General features: G+C 39.7%; 1 protein-coding gene across 2 annotated transcripts in view; it reads right to left on the bottom strand.

Annotated features, from left to right (window-relative positions):
• The window catches only part of ddr2l (discoidin domain receptor family, member 2, like), a 38,121-nt gene extending 26,313 nt beyond the window's left edge, over nucleotides 1-11,808 (bottom strand). The window contains exon 1 of one of the 2 annotated variants that reach the window (XM_086315339.1): nucleotides 11,469-11,808. The gene's annotated coding sequence lies outside the window, so the exon portion shown is untranslated. The remainder of the gene's footprint in view (nucleotides 1-11,468) is intronic. The other variant, XM_086315340.1, reaches the window with a different exon arrangement.
• Nucleotides 11,809-16,567: the final 4,759 nt, after the last annotated feature.

Genomic DNA, 16,567 nt, shown 5'->3' with positions numbered 1-16,567 from the left:
GGTGATTCAAAAATCTGACATGTCGTTCAAAACACAAGTTGCCAGTAGGAAAGTTACCTGTGGAACATTAAAACTCATGACATGTCTGAAGGGCATTTCTCCTTTAGCTTTTAATTGGCCATTAAAATGCCAATACCATGTTGATATAGCAGTCAGGGTCTAAACAGAAGTTTGGAAAAAATGTTGCCTGGTCTGATGTTTCTCAATTTTTGCTGCGACATTCTGACATGGTCAAAATTTGGTGTAAACAACATGAAAGCATGAATTCATCTTCTCCTGCATCAACAGTATAATGGTTTGAGTGATACTTTCCATTTTTTAGCATCCTTCTGGTCCCTTAGTACCACTTTAGCATGGTATGAACACCACAGTCTGAGTATTCTTCTGATGGCTGCTTCAGCCAGGATAATGTGCCATGTCACAAAGCTTAAATCATCTCAAACTGGTTTCTTGAAATAAACCAGTGATTTGTAGTAGCTGGTAATCAAATGGCCTCCACAGTCACCAGATCTCCAGCAGAGCACTTTTGGGATGTATTGGAATGGGAGCTTTGCATCATGTATGTGCAACTGACAAATCTGTAGCAGCTGTGCGATGCTATCAAGTCAATATGAATCAAAATCTGCTGTAAAGCCTTTCTGTCACTGCAGCAATGTCTGCCTGATTATGCAACACAATAAATGAGGCTGCGCTCACACAATCATAGAGGCCTGTTGGGTCCAGATTGTAATGGAACACACCATCAAGTTGTTAGACGGTAAAGACTCCCAGCTGCTTATCAACAGAAACAACAGAGCAATTGGACGAGAAATAAAACTTCCATAATTAGACTCATGAAGAGATTCTCTTATCAAAACCGTACCACACGACCGAGAGCAGCCAAATTCAGATGTGTGCTCACCGTCAAAACATTTTGCGCCATCCTTCTTCCCAGTGTTTTCCTTCAAATAGCGCTGTAGACATATCGAAAGCCAAAAGAGGGTTTTTTCATCTGTTTGTGGGTTGTGATAAACATAGACTCATGGCCATCCATAAAACCCTCGCTTTAGGCTACATTCACAGAAAATCTGCCGCTTTTATTTTCTATCCACAGCAGTGTGAGTTAAGTTTGGTGATACTCAGGTCACAAGATGTCTAGACTTCAAGTTCAAACTGGGCTAAAACACACACACACACAAAAGAAGCTATACACAGCTTTCATAGTGCTGACCATGCTGTGCAAATCAACTGTAAAATCTGTGGAGTCCTTTCTTAAGTTCATTTCATACACAAGCACAGCTATGAGCAGAAACAGTGCCTGTTCAGTCTGTGCAAAATTTTGTGGTCATTTATTGTTGTCTGCTATAGACTGCTGTCTCTGTTCAGCGCTTTGAGGTCCATGTTTATGTTCTTTTATTAACTTTTCTCACGGAGTGAAACTGCTCTTGGGAGTCAGAAAAACGTTTAAGATGCAAATGTAACCCTGGAGCAGGTGATGGTTGCGAGGTCTGAACTCGAGCCGAGAAGCAGCTGGTTTAGAAAAAGCTGCTGGCATTTGAAGAATGTGAGGAGCGCTTGATTTAACATGTAAAGCTTTGAACTGACAGCAAAGACCAAAGCCAAGTTAAACACAATTAAATACACCGAAAAGTATGAATGGGGGACATGCTAAGCCTAAAACTGGGAAATTCCTGCTAACTCCAAATTTCAAAGACATATTTTACCCGATCTTAACTGATTTGCTAACATCACCTCTGGAAATGTTTGCATTCAAGAGTCACATAGTTTTAATTAGAGCTAAAAGGTGTGTGAAATGTGCAGCTGATGCCAGGAAATGAAAGCAAAGACCAAAATTGGGTCTTTTTTCTTATCTTTACTCATCTTGTGACATCTGGCATTTTCCTTCTAACTTCTGGGTTGAGAACCAAAGAGGTAACGAGTCCCAAAAAGAAAGGCCCATGCATGCAAGCCTCGAGATCTCCTCGCAAGACAAAATCCTCACAACCTGCAATAACAGATAAACTATTTTACCACTAATAGAAAACACTGTACAGTTACTTTTACTGGTATTGGGAATAAGCCCAACTGTATTTTAAACACATGTAGTATCCACCAAGAAATTGACGATAGATGCAGCCCTATGATTGGCAAATAGTCAAACCTTCTGCAAGACGCATTTTATTGACAATATTTGTAGTACATCTTCCTTTTTAACTGTTTCGTCTAGCATGGCTGAGTAACTGCTAAAACTTTCAGTGAGTAAACCATCACAGTTTTCAAACAATTACTCAGAACTGGCCTTGAAGCAGTTCTGAGTAAAAGATTACATAAAACTCTTCAATGTTTTGTTTTGCAAGTGTTGCTTCATTCACATCTTCTTTTTAATTGATTCAGTGCTGCTCTTCTGGAAATCAGATGGAGAATTTGTAACTACTCTGATATCAAAATGTCACTCAAGACTCTGTTGCTTAAGTCTGAATACAAACCCTGGAGACACGACAAAACACATGCAAGCAAGCACACACCTGGAGCCATTTAAAACACACTCAGGACCATACATCCTTAAAGCACTGCAGGTTTATACACATGCATGCACCTACATGCAAGCAGTACACACACAGATATACACACACAGGTATGCAGGGTATCATAATTCTGTCAGGAGTGGTTGGAGGTGGAGGGAGCAGACGACTCCTCTCTCTCAGGAGGCTCAGTGAAGTTATCACTGAGCAGACACAAGTTGACGCTGAAGAACTGTAAACTAAAATCTGTTTCTGACATCAAACAGCATTATTCACGACTCCTGTCACTTTAAAAACGGCCACTGTTTGGTTTTTGATACCCAACAGTTTACTGTTTGCACAAATTTCTACAGCACAGAGTACATTAACTTTAATGTGACGGTCCAGGCAGATGGCAGAACTAGGTCTCGTTTAGCACACGTGGACTACAGACATCCCAGGATGCACTTGGTGAGATGCAGAGTAAACCCAGTCTGTCACCAGATGATTACACAGACCACAGAGTTGCATGAGCTAAAGATCAACTGGCATATTCAAGGGCTGAAGTAAATCTGGCATTCATTTGCTTTATTTCATCCATTACTGGTGATAAAAACTCACCAGGGGCCTGTGCTAACAAGCAAATTCAACATACCCAGTACAGCCCTTCCTCGGTTGCTTTTACTGACCCTAACACTAAAAACCAGGTTTAGCAGTCACATGAAAGTGGTTAGGAACTCAGATAAATACAGATAAACCATTCAAGTCAAACTTAACCCTTCAAAAGAAAGAGGCCGTGTTGTCAGCACATAACCAGTCACAAACTTGTAGAGATCCATGTGTAGCAGCACGGCATTTAAAGCCAAGAAAGTAAGGTGTCACAAGAAAGAAAAACGCAGCCTATCTAAGATCTGACTTCAGTTTAACTGACACATTGCTTGTATTAAGGTAGCTATTCTCATGGAGTGCAAGACAATGTTCCCTTGTGTTCTTCAAGCTCCAGTTCCCGAGGTTTTAAACCAGCTGTGAGCAAGTACAAAAAAAAAAAAAAACAATTTGAAAAAGTCTGTAGGTTTACTTACTCATTTTAACTGTTCAGTCAACAGGGGAAAACTGCAATGAGTCAAGTTGTTCATGAGAATCTATACTCCTTATGGATGATTATCACGGAACGTAAGAGACTTCAGACATTCTTTAAAAACTACGTAATCTCTCACTACACAGGACGGGGATTTTCAGAAATGGTTGATGCTGTTTTCTGGAGAAGTGATGGGTCAGCAGGTGGTGGTTATTATGGGGATAAACCCTAGTAAGACTTGAATAAAAACTCAGGAGAACTCAGGAAAACTGAAAAAGAGTGACTTAACTGTTGAATATACTTATCTGCATATTTACCAGCCTGACTTGCATGCATGGGCAGGAGAGAAATTTCTTAATGAGCCAAAAAGCTATAAACCAACAGCTAACATCCCAAAGTGCATTCAGGGCATCTTTGGATTCAAACCAAACCCTTCTGCAAATCAACTAGTCAAATCCACTCAGCAGACTCATAAATGTGCAGTTCAACTCATCTTATAGACTTTTAGCAAAAGTACAGCAGCACTGATTTAGTACATTGTAAAAAAATGCACAAAAACAAGTTATTTTTTTTATACATAAGTATAGGTATTGATTCTTTAATTTGATTACCAGAAGATGTAATACACCAAAATGGAGTGTACTAACAAACTACTAATTTACCTGTCTGATACTAAGGAGCAATACAGGAGCCTATGGCATGGTAATCAATTGGACTAATAGATTAGATCAACCATTACCAACCCACTTGTCACAAATCGGCTGCAAGAATCCAAACCAAAATCCAAAAAGGTGTCTCAGGGTGGGTCGTCAACAATTGGTCTAATTGATTAAATGGTAAATGGTAAATGGCCTGCATTTGTATAGCGCTTTTCTAGTCCATAGGACCCCAAAGCGCTTTACACTACATTCAGTCATTCACCCATTCACACACACATTCACACACTGGCGATAGCAAGCTACATTGTAGCCACATTGTAGCGACTTTAGAAAGAATTCTCATCAAGTTTGTGGCAACAGTCAGATAGATGCAACTACAAAAATCAAGATGCTACAAATAATTAAAATCAGTGTGCTCGACAAAATGCAAGGGACACTTACCTCATATTATCTGGATTTAATTAACAAAGCTACACAGGAAAGTTTAAAAGATCACTGAAGAGGGGAAGTCAGGAAAGGTCTGTCCTGATCGTAATCAGTCTCATAGTCACCATAAGGAGGGTGTGATACATCACTGAGGATTGTTCACCCTTTCCTCACCCCGCAGGACTAACAAAGGTGTCAATGATCTTACTGGAAGTAAACGGGTGGGAATATGACCGCTACATTAACCACAGCTGAAGCAAAACACATTCAGTAACTAGTGACTTCACATGATTCTCCAGCAAACTTTTCAGCGGCAAGTCGTTCATTTGGAAATTGAAGCTTGTAAAATAACAATGTTTTTATGTGGGTACTTTGCAGCAACAGTTAAACCAGCCATTGAGGGCTGTTATGAGAGAGTTACTTGAAAATGATTGAGCAAGAAATGGATCCCACACTGCAAGAAATATGAACAAAAGTTGTGAATGGGAGTGTCGGCGGTTGAAAAGTCCTTCTATAAGACTTCTAATAATGCAGAGTAGCTACACAGAGTATTTGAGAGTGCAGTGACAAGTTGTTTTTCTTATTTTAAAACCAGATAAGACTCAATCTCAGAGCAGACAGTGCACAAACCACCAGAGCATCCCTTTGGCAATTTACAGAAATGTAATTTTAATAAAGTTGTGATAGGCACGGACGATTTCAGTCAATATCATCTTCTCTCAGCAGCTGCCATGTTGGCCGTTCTTCTTCTGCTCTTCATGTGCCTTGCACAGATCCCCTCTAACAGATCCTCCTTGTGGTTTCTTAAGGGTTTAATGAGCTGCTGGCTGCAGCCTGGCTGGTGGAAACTCAATGCACTTAAACATGGGCTCCTTTAAACTTATCTGTAATCTGTTCCTTCGGCTCCAACCGCAGCTACTATCTGCACACGTTTCTCCAAAAACTATTGTGGAAGTTTCCTGTAAGTGTTTGTGTTTTTCAGTGCGTCTGTGGTGGGATTTCTATAAAAAGGCTTTACGTGAATGTCGTAATAATACCTGACGAGAAGGTCGAAGAATTTATGTGGTAACTTAATGACCTGAAGTTAAATTACTTTGGATAACTTTTTCTAAACTTGTGAAAGATTTAGTTGGGCGAAGGATGATATATCATATTATATATTATAGCATTATATAATATATAACATGCGAGATACAATCTAAAAAAAGGTCTACTTTTTCCTAGATTCCCACAGATAGATGGCTTTATTGGCTCCAGATTGAGCTGGATAGATTTTAGAAGAGATGCAACTCCAATGCCGTGCATATTGTAAGTCTGATGATCCTTTATGGGAAAGCCAGAGCGTTCATCGAGATTCTTGAAGATGGTTTGACGTCATCTTGTTAACGTTCAGCTCAAAGCCAGACTCAGAGTGCAGAGAGGCCAAAGCATTAAAACAAAGACTATTTGGCTGTAAAGTGACTATCCCCTGCTTTCTATCAACACATCGACGGTGTAGGTTACCACGCCAAGGTTTACAGACATCAGTGCATATGCAGATAAAAGAAAGTCTGAGCAGCATCTCTCTGCTTTCTCTTTAGCACTTTCCGCCAGTGGCTTGTTGCCACTCAGAGTCCAATTACACACTTCCCATCTGGGGACTCTCAGACAGTATCAATTCTTTCTCTGTAGCAAAACTGTAAAAGCAAACATGCTACATCTTTTAGCATGAATGTGAATCGCTTTGGCTGAGCACCAATATCTTCTTTAAAAAAGGGAAATAAAAATTGAAAAGAGAGGGAAATGGTCATTACCAACAGATAGACCAAAACAGATACCCAGACTTGCTATTTAAATGTTCTTAACACCTTCTCACGTTTGACTGAAAACACAAGGTTTCATCACTCAAACAATGCAAACCGATGTAAGATCTTTACTTTGTAACAAGGCTCTGTACATGGGAAATATCTGCATTTTCGTACCTTTTTTCCTCTTTTTTGGTGCCCTTTGTTGACTCACAATGGAGCAAAGAATAATGAAGGTTAGTTTACTATTGCGCTCATAAGATGAGCTTGTCTTTGGTGGGTTTTTTTGACACCCAAGAAACAGTTTCTTCCTGCAAACAATTAGATTTGACGTTTGTCACAGTTTTACACAGAGCTAAGGTACAGACTTCTGCATCAATGCTCCCTCGGTGTTTTCCCACACTTCACTATATTAACAGCCACCCAAGTATACTTGGCAACTAATTTAAGCAGTTTCTTTGCATACAAAGGGAGAACAAATAAGTTTGAAAGTTCAGCTGCTGGTAAACAACTAGCCACGGTCTCACTGCACAGACATGCCTCTATGCCAAGCTCACCAAGATTGCAGAGCAAAACCGAGACTGTCGCCAGCTGTAGTACAAGACGGAGGAGTTGGAGAGACTCACTGGAGAGGCACCAGGTTACATTGCTATCTGTTACTTCACTGTCACAAAGAACGTGGCCAGTGTAACATTTGCAGAGTCCTTTCTGCTAGAAAAGAAATCTAAATCGGTGAAGAACGCCGCAACATCAATATTTCTTGAGAAATTTGGCTCTCGCCAAATATTTTCCCAGTTAACAGAGTTAATAAAGTTTTACATGTGGAGACTACAAAACTTTTGCAGGTCTTTGTCTCAGTTGACTTTTTTTCCACCTCCCCAAGAATCACCTCAGTATCATGTGATTTAAGGTGAAGGTTTAGGCATCATGAGCTTATGATGACAGCAGTAGCAGCGCAAGATCGGATCCTGCTTGCTATATTCTCGGCTGCTGCTACACTCAAACATGACCTATACTTCTTTAATAAGAGTAATATACTGCACAGTTGGTATAAGAATCATCAAGTTGAGCAGAGTGAAGCGTCTTTCATTGCTTTTCTTTGTGAGTGAGCTGAGGTGTCAGCTCTCACAGTGTGAGCCAAACACTGAGCTCCTGCTCTTGTGCAATCACTCTCTCCATGTAGCTCCAGGCTGCTCTCAGAGTCTCTTCAAGAAACAACAAATGAAATTTTTACCATCTCACGTCATAAACATGAAGCCACTTAAATACCTGCAGGGGTCGGATAGTCACTGACTCAACTCCAGGCTGATAGAAATAACCTTGTTCTTTGTTTGGGGGTGGGGTACTTCTCACTGTTAATTACTTTTTAGAGAAATCGCTTTATCTACAAAATGTCAGAAAACAGTGTCTCCATTTGTGTCTAAGTGTCCTAAAATATCAGTTCACTGTAATCTAAACAGCACGTTCTCTCATTAGAGAAGCTGGAAGCAGAGACTGCGTCACATTGTTGGTCGATAAGTAGTTTCCAAATAAACCACTTGTATTATTTACTGTTAGTCATAGATATTCACAAACTGGCAGTATTTAAATCCCTTTCTCACAGTGGGCTCAACTTAAGCCTGTATAATTTATAACATTTGTTGTAAGTCAGGCTGATGAAGTGAGTTTTGCTTTAAGTACCATAACTAACCAAGCTGTGTATTAAACGTTAGTGTCAAATGTTTGTGGTCACCTTCTTTGCAGTTTGCTGGTTATTTGTTGGTTTGCTGATCATTACACTGATTTGGGGACTTTTAAAGGGAGTCCGATTTTATGACTTTGCTCCCTTTCGAGAGCTTTTCAGCAGAATATTTCAGACAATAGAAAGTTTAGTTAGTATCAGTAAATGAAGGCATCGATAAATAGTCTGTATTTTAGGACTTTAGCATCAGTGTACCTAAAAAAATGCAAAGAAAAAGTTGCTTCATTAATATTTTGACACTAATTTTGGAAACTTGTGCAATGTGTCTGTGAGCTGAACAGCTATATTTTTCCACTACAAAGTAGGTTGGTGCTATAGGTTTTTACTTGCCTGTTTGTTAGAAGGATTACTCAAAAAGTCATGGATGGATTTCTTTCTTCTTCTTCAGAGGTGGGGTTTGGCCCAGCTTAGGGCAGATTAACTTTTGGACTTGTTCCAGATCTACACATTTTTGAAAGGTTCCTTTACTACTGAGAGATAAAGCAAATTTAATAACGGGACAAATCAAACTGAAAAAACAAAAACAAAAAACTGGGACACATCATCTTGATGAGCTCAAGAAAATCTCATAAACTACCTCCAGATCCTTCTGGACTCGGTTCATGCATGGTGTGGAGGGGATTTTCAGCCTTGCACCGCTCTCCTCTTTCTTGTATTCTGTACTCTCTTATTATTCCAAACATCGGCTGCTGGGGAAATGCATCTAAAGCTCACGCTTATCGAATTTCTAAATCTACATCAAACTAAACTGTCAACAGATGTTCTTTTGCTAAACCCTCAAATGTCTCTTTCTTAAGTTTAGATACTAACACATCCCCGGCAATAACACAGCTTAGATATTATGAAAGCCTGGAATTATTTACAGGCAGGGAACATATAAAATATGTGTCAGATGACTAAAAGAGAGCTGTTAACAACTTAAAAATTTGTAAGGAAAAAAGTTACAGCCATAACTGATGTGGAAACCATGTTTTTTCCATTACAACTGTGTCAATATTGTTCAAGAAGACTTTTGACCACTGTGCTGAGCCTGGCACCACTGGCTCAGTGTTTAAGACTGTCGCCTGACAGCAACAGGGTCCTGGGTTCAAACCAACCTGGGCAGGGCCTTTGAGTGGGCAGTATGCATGTTCTTCCTGTGGTTTTCTCTGGAAGCGCCAGTTTCTCCTGCCCTACTGCCATTGAAAAACATGTTGGGTTAATGCTGCCTGTGTGAGCCAGTAACACACCCACAAAACATGATTCTTAATATTAAAACCTCTTCCTGGTTAAAGGAATAAGATAACAGCGCAGTAAATAAGAACACCATGACCTTGATTTATTAATTTTCAACATTAAGTGGCAAAAATACTTGGTAAATGTAGTATCATCATCATTTTTGTCCACAACCTGCATGTTTTTGGTCATATTTGTCCATTTGTGTTTGCATTCTGCTTTTGCATATATTTACTTTTGAGCCACAGATGAAATTAAGGTTTGATGATGATCATAGCGATACGGAAAACAAACGTACTGGGGTTTGCACTTCAAGGTCTGCTGCTGTGAGCCATAAGTTCATCCTTGTAACGTGAGCTGACTCAGTGCTGAACATGAAAATAAACCAAACATGATCCCACTGCAGGTGAAGAGGTCAGCAGCAGCACGCACACATGGACCTGCATGCAAATACACTGTACATGCAAAGCTTATAATAACACAGCAGACTACAAACTTTTACACCAAAGTTCTGTAGACGCACCTCTGCATGCAGGACTCTCACAATGCAACCGAAAGTCCTGCTCTCTGATTGGCAAATCCTATGTGTGCTCACTTGAAGCAGTTAACAAGCTGTTCTAAATTAAACGGCAACAGTACCTGTCTGCTGTCTGACTGGTGACATTAACTTACTGTAAACTGCAAACACATGCAATGTCTTTGCACACAAACATGATAATGAGCTCTCTCTTTACACGATAACAACATAACCACAGCAGTTCACAGTAAAATATACAGAAGACCTCATTTACTCCTGTATTTAAGCTCTGTGATTTATGCTCACTTTGGTGTAAATACCTGGCTTTGATTAACTTTTCACTTTGGTGCTAAAAAAGGCTTCACAGCTTCTGCCATTAAAGGACTTTTCTAGCTCAGTAATGCATCTGCATATATATTATCAACAGAAATACAAACACAAACTAATGCACAGCGAGCTGTTCTGCACTTGTCTGCATCCTGCAATACTTTATTTCATTCAACACAAATCGTGCATCCCCATCAACAGCCTATAGAACTTTACCATTTACTTCACTGAAGGGTAAGGAGTCGTTAACTGGTGCTGCAGGGAGGCTGGTGCCAGAAGGTTTTTAGTATTTTTTTCACTATCATCAAGTTGTTTGCACCACTGGTTGGTATTTTGCATTAGACCAGTAACATATTTTAACCCTGGGGTCCCCTCACCCCTATAGAGTGTGCTAGTACAATTTATAAACATCTAGAACCAGATGAGGTCCAAACACGAATCTACAAGTGAGCCATGAAGTTGGTCAGTTTGTTTAAAAAAAGCTATCACAAAGAAGTCATCAGTCATCATCCAGGTTAAAACTCCTTCAGTCTGTGTGAAGCAACCTATTGTCAAATCATTGTGAATATTTGAAATCGCAACAACACAAAAAGATGTAATGAATCTAACCACATCAGAAGACAACAATCGAGCACCCCTACAGCGCATGGTGTTAAACATAATCTGGAAGAGGGATGATTGTGAAACAGGACAGAACTATACTTCTATCACCTTCTCTTTTAGGGAAAAAAAACATTTCTATACCTTGAAACTTGAAACACATCATGACCAACTGAACATCTAACCTTGTGGGCTTTTTCAATATCATACTTTTCATCTTCAAGTTTTACGTTAAACAGTTTAGTTTTGCCTTTGTCCTAAAAGATTAATAGTAATTCACTGACTATTTTATTTCCTGCACATTTTTCTACAGTATTCCCAGAATTTTCAAACTCCTCCTCTCTGTAAACCTAATCACACCTTTGTTTTCTGACATGTCTGTTGTTCGGACGGTAGGATTAGTAGGTCAATTAGTAAATATCTATTTGCAGCTGGTTGCATCATGTCTTGATTATTTTTCCTGCATCTTTCTCAATACAACAAAGAAGAGATATGATGTCCCATCTCATCTAGGCCTCAATATAAAGAATCTGATTTCTGCCCTGTTACCATCATGCACTTTCATCATCACGAGTTTTCCCGCAGCGTGGATCCTCCGCTCTCAGTCCTTTCAAACCCACAGAAAGTGTCAGCTGTTTTACCTGTCCGCAGTTTCCCTCCGGGTCCACACCAGCAGCGAGCCTCTCTCCGCTTCGATTCGTTTTTCTCAGAGTGCAGTCCGGCTTCTCTTGAGTTTGTTGTCGGAGACAGACGTAGGAGCTCACAGGATCATGGTGAACAAAACTACCTCCCGGATGCTTCACTTACGCGACTTTTTACTTTACTTCTTTTGCTCTTATTCTACTTTTAACGCAGCAGTTTGTTGAAAGAAGAAGACATACACCAAGGAGAGAGGGACAGAAAAAAAAGTTTCTGTGTATTTACATCACATCCCGTTTCCGAAGAGGCGGAGGAGGAGGAGGAGGAAGGCAATGAGCCCCCTGAGTGTCTGACATCTGAGCCTGGAGGACATGCGCACAAGAGCCCTATGAAAGGGACTACGGAGGGAAGATAGGGCTTTTACATCAACGTGATGTAAAGTGCAACGTGTTATTATCATAGTACTTACACGGAGCTGCACTTTCAGCTAGTTGCTGTTGAATAGCGCCATATTTAGCGGCACAATGGCTACTAAATGTCGCTAAATATCCGAATTACGCTTAGTTCACTGTTCAATCGCACATTAAAAACCTTACAGATCCATTCATTCGATTTATTGATTTTTAAACGCTTGAAAACAAATGAAGTTCAGCAACCAGTTAAAAAACTGCCTTAAATTACCACATGACATGCATTAGATTATAAGTACTTCATGGTTTTCTCCCCTAGTTACATTTACTTGAACATTGCTGGACTTACTGTTTGAAGAAAACATTTTAGTTTACACTAAATAAAGGATAATTAATAATTTAACAATTTTTACCTTAAAAACGTTTACTTTTCTGTTCATTTGGATTTAATATTAAGACTGGTAGTTGCAAGACTTTTGCTGATAAACGCCCCAATTTTAAACTTTCAAAAGTCTCAAATATGCTCTAATATTCTTGGAAGTCGTTCTTAATCAGGAGCATTTTACTAATGCACCTGGATTTTTGAAGTTAATATAAGCTATTAGCCCGATATTGAACGGTTTAGTGAAAGGGGACATACCATTGTTTACTTATTGTATTCAGTTGTTTTATAATTTTATTTATAGTTGCATCAACCGTGGAATGTGTGCTTTTTTTCAGTCTGACTGTTTTGGCTTTTATGGTCTTGTACTGCCTTCATGAGCTGAAACAGGGGATGTGCTGCGTGGGATGTTCCCTTCAGGATACTGTGGGCTTTGCTGTTACAGAGCTCCTGTAAGGACAGGAGTGCACAGCCGAGGACCTTCTGTGCTGTGCTGATGATGACATAGCCCAGAAGACCATCGACTTTGATCATCATGGATCCTGTTCCCAGTTTAATGAGAAAGGTTGTTACTCTCAACTCAAATGCTGTGTGGTTTGAAAGCATTAAAATGTCTGAAAAGAAATATCTAGACAGTCTCGTGAGAACAGCAAAGATCATTGTTGCCACCCTCTCTCCCATGCTGGAGATCTTTAACCACCACTACATCTGCAGGGCTTCCATCATCATCCAGGACACCCTCGCACCCTTATTAAAGCCTGTTTTCCTTCCTACCATCAGGGATAAGATATAGAAGACGAACCAAAACCAAAAACCTTGCGGTTCCTCAACAGGTTCATACCTCAAGCTGTGAAGCTGTGAGAATCTTGACCGTTCTTGCCCCCCATCTCTGTTCACAGAAGCATTTTATATCTGAGTGGACTCTGTGACCCACCTGTGCCTCACAACTTTGTAGCACTTAAAAAACAAAGTTGAATCTTTTTTTATGTTAAACATACTTTGCATAGTAAGTTGTTATCCTACATAAGGACTGTATTTTAACAAACATATGCAGTTATTCTAAAACCACTGTGTGTGTGTGTGTGTGTGTGTGTGTGTGTGTGTGTGTGTGTGTGTGTGTGTGTGTGTGTGTGTGTGTGTGTCTTTTAGCCAGCAGGTGGAAGCAGAGGCCTGCTTATCAGCATCAGCAAACATACTGAACTTTTAAAATTCTCTGTTACAAGTGGAAGCCTCTCACTGGCAAATATTCTATTCAATCTTGAACAATACACACAGAAAAGGTCAAATGTGCACACATATCATGAAGCAGGAAAGAGAAACACACAATGGAAAAAATGAGTTAAAAATACAGTTAGAAAGATTTTTGTTGAAATGTTTCTTAAAGAAAATAAATATATAATTGGTAAAAATCTGTGTATCATGTGCTCGCAGGTATATGATGCATGTTTCCATAAAAAAATGACATCATTTACACTAAATCCAGCACACTGGGGAGCTAGGACATTATGTTTTTTCATCATCTTTGCATAAAAAAACTTCCATATAAACATTTAATTGTCAGCAAATAGTTTAATGTTATTCTGAGCTTTTTTGTTGAGTAATTTATTCAAGAATACAACATTTTTTTTTTAGGTCTTTATAACTTATGGATACAAAAATCTTCTGTAGGTTATGTTTTATTCTCTGCTTGTCTTTCTTTAAGCAGCACATCCAGCTGGGGGAGCTGCTGCTTGTTTTTCATTATTTTCCTTAAACTCGTGTTTTGCATTACTTCACACATCACTTCCTCCCTGTGGGTCACCCGGTGTTGACAAGAGTTCCCTCAGTGTGGCGTGACGCAAGAGCTGTGTACACTACAACAAAGATGGCAATTAGAGGGGAATCCGCCACACACTCATTATTAGGGATGGGTATCGTTTAGGTTTTATCCGATACCGGTGCCAAATCGGTACTTTTGAAACGGTGCCGGTGCTTAAACGGTGCTCGAACCGGTGCTTAAAGAATGGAGAACACAAACTTTGTACAAAAACCTCTCATGTTCAGCTGGTTTTTTTTGTAAAAAGATAACAATGTTAGCCTTTTCTGCAGCTATGGGGCATATATGGTATGATTCTTGGCTGGAAGCAGTGCTTAAACAATGGAAAAAACACAAACTTTGTCCAAAAACCTCTCCTGTTTAACTGTTTCCCACTTTTTCTTTGGTCATTTTAGCCTTTTTGGCCAGGGTGAAGGGAGTATCTGCCATCAAACAAGAAGACAGCCGCATGTAGCTATGATGATGTTTCCTAGTTCACCTTACATGCATTAATGTAATAACGTGGTTAGCCTACTCAACGTAAATTACACACGAACAACATGAAGCTACTCATGCAGAGAAGAACGGCTGCTGCTGCATCATCATCCGTCATCATTTCTGCTACACTGGCAGGGCTAGGGGCCAGGACTCTATTCTTCGGGTTTTTGGGGGATGTTGCTCCGGGTCCGATAACTGGCAACCCACCCGACGTGCACGGTGTGAGGTCTCGCAGCAAGCTATCAAATACGGCGCATTTCTCGGCTTTTAAAAAAAACGCTCTGCGTCGCCAGGTGTTTCATCAGATTCGAGGTGTTACCTCCTTTGACAGTATCACAGTATCAGCTTAAAGCACTTGTTGCAGGCTGCTGAGTTTGCATATTTTGCTGTGAAGTACAGCCAGACTTTTGACCGCTTCGCCTTGGGCATTTTTAATCTGTAGCTCTGCTCTAAAAGAACGTACGTACCTGGCCCCGCCTACTATCCTCGGAAACGTAAAATGATTGGCTAGAAGTGTATCACAGCTCAGGAAAAAAAAGCACCGAAATGTGCGCTGCTTTTCGGTCTGGTTACTACCGTTTATGTCAGAACCGACACCAGTACCCATCCCTACTCATTATCCTGTTTCTGTCACTTCAGGGGACGTTCGCTTACATTAAGGTGAATTCTCTTAACCTTATACCTAAACCTTACAGTCATGCATTTATAATATAATATATTAAATATTAAATGTAATGTCTACGTAACAAAAGTTTGTTATGTAGACATGGTTTTGTCTCTGTAATATGTCACAATGTGTGACAATGATTGTGAATTTTTTTTTCTGATCAAATTCTTAATAAACTAGAAACTAAATTCTCCCCTCTTTTGGTCTTTACCATTAAATTGATTATATTTCCACCCAGTTCATAATAACAAGGTAATACATATTTAAATGCTTAAAACCCAAAACAAACCATGTAACTATGTAAATTCTTATTCAGAGGAAGTATTCACTGTTATGAGTGACAAAAACCCCACATTATTCACAGTTTCCTCATAGTGAAGCTCATCCTGATGACACGCAGAGTAAGGAGGGACCTCTTAGTCTCACATTCATGAGCTTCCTAGTCTATGTGAATTATGTTTCATTTCCAACATAAATCTGCTTGTTCTTATTTATGAGTAAAAAAAAATTTCAATCCAACATATCACTAAAAATCACTGATTTTGTGACTTGGGTGCAACAACTGATCGATGACTCTTCCGGCTGTACAAGATAGAAGTGTATGAGAAAAGGGCTTTACTGCTCACTTGATCTACAACCCCAGCAAACACTTTCCTGATGATGTGCAGGAGATTAAAGCAGGGTGTGATTTATGGAGGGTCTTTCTATGACTTCTTGTCTCAATGCAAGCCGATATATAATGAATGGGTCTCTCAGAGGCTAGTCCAAAAATGTACATTTGATTAGGAAAACATTCAGTTGTGTTTTTGATAGAAAGTTGTTATTTTGTTTTGGACATGCTCTCATGATTTGATGTGTGAGGCAACAGCTTCCAGTATTTCAATGCTTCTGCAGCTTCTTTTATGGGAATTTATGTTTAACTACAATTCCAACATTTGTTGCTGTTGCAATGTTATATGCGTATAAAATATTGCAATTTTGATATTGTGTTTTGTCTTGCACTACCATATATCTACTTGTAAGAGTGGTAAATGGACTGATTCTTGTATAGAGCTTTTCTACTCTCCTGGAGTACTCAAAGCGCTGTATACAACATACCTCATTCACCATTTACACCCACTCATACATGCACTTATAAACTCAAGTGCAATCTAACCACCCTTCACACTCTGATTAACGCATCGGAGAGCCACTTGTACTACTTAGTAGCTTACATGCAGACTGGGGAAGTCAAGGATCGAATCACCAACCTTCCAATCAGTAGCTGGTCTGCTCTACCCCTGCTCTACAGTTACGAAATAACAGCTTCCGCATATTTTCTTGGACCCATAGGCAAGAGACAGACTGAA

Source organism: Aulonocara sp. 'chitande type north' Nkhata Bay, linkage group LG12 (assembly GCF_057382095.1).
Source record: "Aulonocara sp. 'chitande type north' Nkhata Bay isolate Kocher_YH1m ecotype deep benthic linkage group LG12, A_spYH_male_GT1.1, whole genome shotgun sequence".
Taxonomy (NCBI): Eukaryota; Metazoa; Chordata; class Actinopteri; order Cichliformes; family Cichlidae; genus Aulonocara; species Aulonocara sp. 'chitande type north' Nkhata Bay.
This window is presented reverse-complemented; position numbering and strand designations above follow the sequence as displayed.